Source organism: Acomys russatus, chromosome 28 (assembly GCF_903995435.1).
Source record: "Acomys russatus chromosome 28, mAcoRus1.1, whole genome shotgun sequence".
Lineage (NCBI taxonomy): Eukaryota > Metazoa > Chordata > Mammalia > Rodentia > Muridae > Acomys > Acomys russatus.
In genome coordinates, this window is record NC_067164.1 from 20,512,830 (window position 1) to 20,516,642 (window position 3,813).

Consider the following 3,813-nt stretch of genomic DNA (forward strand, 5'->3'; position numbering starts at 1 on the left):
CTTTGGTGTGATCAGGAGCATCTATTCTCTGCTCTTGAAGGTAGCCAGCCTCTTGACACTTGAAAGGGCAGACATCAGGGAAGACACCAGAACACAAAGAAAATGGACCTGGGAGCAGCTGATTTATCTATACCAAGTGAAAAGACTCTTAAATCATGGAGAAGTAGTACATGAAGGCTATTCAGATAGAGCCAAGTCACAGAAAATGCTGTTCTGCCCAACACACTCTGCATGTGTACGTGGGGCAGGTGTGTCAGTCACCCTCTGAATTCACAAAGCATGAGCTTTGCATGTTCTTGTTCTTTCATTACTTTATTAGTGCCTAATGATTTTCAAATGTGTAACTTAGAAGATCGAGATCACATGTGATGTCTGGTTTGAAAACGGTGGATGACAACTCAACTCACAAGGCTTTCTTCCTCTCTCCCTCTCTCTCCCTCTCTCTCTCTCTCTCCCTTCCTTTCTTCCTATCCCTCACCCCTCTCTGTAAGAAAGCATTCAAAATTCAAGAAAAAAGGAGAAGAGGATGATGGAAAGCTAATTGCTGATAGATCAGGGACTTACATGAAGCAAAAGTAAGATAGGAAAGAAGTACATTGTTTTCTATGGCTTAATCGAGAAAGAATAAAAGATAATTTTGTACGAAATTTCATTTTTACTTGCAATAGAGGAGTCAATATAATTTAGAAAGAACATTCTATTTTATTGACATATTTATAACATACTCAGCTTAATAGCATTTTTAAACAGAGAAAGGCACCTATCATTTGTTTTCAAATGTCTTAGTCAAGCTTCTGTACATGCAAGAAAATAACTACCATGTTCTGGTCTAGTAGTGCAGCCTCATGCAGCCCCATAGACATGAAATTATGTATGGGAATCACTAAGATAATTATTTTGTGAAGGGGAACTACTGCTCTCTCAGATCCTATAGTTTTTAAAGCAATAAAAAAAAAAAAAGAAGAAGAAGAAGAAGAAGGGGCAACCTCATTAATATATGCTTATGAAGCAATTGCAGGCGTTTTCCCAGCTGAAGAGTAAATTATTGTGTATTATAGTGTGCCTGTCTATGATAAGTAGATTATTATAGATCATTCTAAGTGGTGGTAGAGGAAAGATTGTACCAACAGTAGCTTCGCTGGTATTTGCAAGCTGTAAATTTTGTTAAATGATAGATACAAAGATGGAAGACAGATGGATAGAGGAAAAGACAAAATCAGATTCAGGATGAATTAGTGCTGCAGCCTATGCCTCAGGCCTGTCTTATTACCACAGGCTAGCAAGCATCAATGTCCAGCATCCCCCCACTCCCTCCCCCTAAAATGTACTGATTTATATGAAAATTAAGATTACAAATTAAAGCCTGACTGTCCTAGAGTTTTCCAGTTCATCAGCCATCCAATAAAAATGATGTCAAGCCTGTATGCATAATTCCCAGACGATTACTTTGTCCTTACTGCTAAGCCCTGTCCCTGATACGAAAGATCTCTATCCACTTTTATTGAAATAAAGAACTAACATCATAATCCCAATATTGAGGCATAATCTTCATTATCTCCTGACCCTCTTGAGGGTCTCCCAATCTATATTACTTCAGATTTGGTTTATTTATAATCCTTATGTATTTACTTTTATTGAGATAGGATTAAAAACTTAAAAAAAAAAAAAAAAAGCTTCCAAAATCCTTATGATCTCATGATTGAGTTTCAATTCAGCAACAATCAACTAATGTGGTAGAATGAGGTGGTTTTTTTTCTTTAAATAGTGGTTCTTATAGTTATATAGTTCAAGCTTGAAAAGGAATTAATTGGTCCCACGAGCATGCCCATTTCATCACATGAATTATTTCCACTCCAACTTGGTATCTGAAATGATGCCATTATTTTTCCTATTTATTAAAAAAGATTCAAGTGTGTATGTATAGGGGTGTGTGCACTGATAGTGTGTGAAAAGACAGATACAGACCCATCCAGAGTTACTTTCATCTCTCCCCTTAGCAAGTTTTGATTCGTACCTACGCTTAATTACTGGTAAACTACAACCCTCCAACTTGCCCTTATCCCAAGAGCCTTAATGGCCTCTAGCTTTGCCTGGGGCTGTCAGCTACCAAACTAGTCATTAATGCTGGTCAAGATGATTTCTTGGAGATTGCCATTTGTTTGTTTCTGAACTATAAATAAAGCAGCCCTGGCTGTAAGAGTGAAATGGCACTTTAGCTCTCTTACAAAGGCATCAACAAACACCCGTCATAACCATATTGTGCTGTGGTTTTTTTCCAAGCCATGCCAGTTATCATTTTTTGATGTAATTCCAAAGGGAACCCTGACAGTACACTACTCAACATTTCACAGGTAAGCACCATACTTTCTTATTTAAGTATTTAGAGACACATGTACAATCCTGTGTTGTTATGATATGCTTTGTTAAAGTGTTTACAGCATAGGATGTGGCTCAGCTAATATTTTTGTACACCTACTATTTTCTTTTCATTTTCTTTCTTTCTTTCTTTCTTTCTTTTTTTCTTTTTACTTTGAGACATTTTCTTTGATAGGATTAGCTGTGCAGTTTGCAGTTGGGCCTCACCTTACACACTTGCCAGCCCCTGAGGCGTGTGTGTGGGGGGGAGGGGTATCTTGGTAAATGAAGGAAACTTTATTTTAAGGGCAGAAAGGATTCTTTCCAGGTCTATATTGAACATCCTTCATAAAAGGGAGCTTTCTATTGTGAAAGGAATCTTTATCCACACAGTAACCTGCACTGTTAGTATCTGTCATTGGGCCCCTCTGCAGAGAACCATAGGGGCTGGCAAAAACTCAGCTTGCTTTGGGTTGGTAGTGGGCAAAGAATAACAGGGAGAGGCAAAGTATAACTGGGCGCAACACGGGGAGGCAGGAGGCTGGGGCTTTCCTAGAGGGAGCAGTTTTGCTGCAGCAGTGGTATGGCATCTGAGAGACGTGTGGTCTTGGAGGTGCCAAGCATGGAGGGGTCTGTGCCCAGCGAGTCAGACATCTTATCACAAATGGCATCCACCAGACGCTGGGAGGCCTGCCTCACGCTAATGCTGTCCTTGGCACTGGCTTCAAAGAAGTCAAACCCAAGCTGCTCCGCAAGGAGCGGGCCCTTCTCAGCTGGGACCACCTTTACTTGTTCCATGTCACACTTGTTTCCCACCAGAATAACCTGCGCATTGTCCCAGGAGTAGGTCTTAATCTGAGTAGCCCAGTCCTGAATAGTGTAGAAGGACTCCTCATTGGTGATGCCATCCATCAGAATGAAGCCCATGGCCCCACCGTGATAGGCTGTGGTGATGGTCTGGTACCGCTCTTCCCCAGCTGTGTCCCATATCTGCAGCTTCCCAAGACTGTCTTCACTTTGAAGCCGATGGCCACAGTGCTGACAAAGACCCGGGTGAAGGTGTCATCAGCATATCAGAAGAGGAAGGAGGTCCTTCCCAACACTGCTGTTGCCAATGATGGGCTGTTTGAACTTGTAGTCAAAATTCTGGTTAGAGGCTAAGTGAGTTCAGGATATCATATTCCCAGCAACCACATGGTAGATCATAACCATCTATATTGTGATCTAATGCCCTCTTCTACATGCTAGCACAGCGCTGTATACATAATAAATACAGCTTTTTAAAAAAAAACATGTTATTCTGAAGGTTAAATAAGAAAATAGAAGGAGAGAAGATTGTGGCCCTGCATATGGGTGAGGGACACCTGAGGTCTGGTCAGGATAAAGGAGATGGCGCTGGGATGGAGCAGGGTCTTGCAGCTGAAAGGAGAAGACTCTTGAGATGACTTCAGGTGCCAT

The 3,813-nt window shown here is 41.0% G+C and overlaps 1 pseudogene; it reads right to left on the bottom strand.

Annotated features, from left to right (window-relative positions):
- Window positions 1-2,907: 2,907 nt before the first annotated feature.
- LOC127210532 (ras-related protein Rab-3B-like) lies at window positions 2,908-3,813 on the bottom strand (annotated as a pseudogene).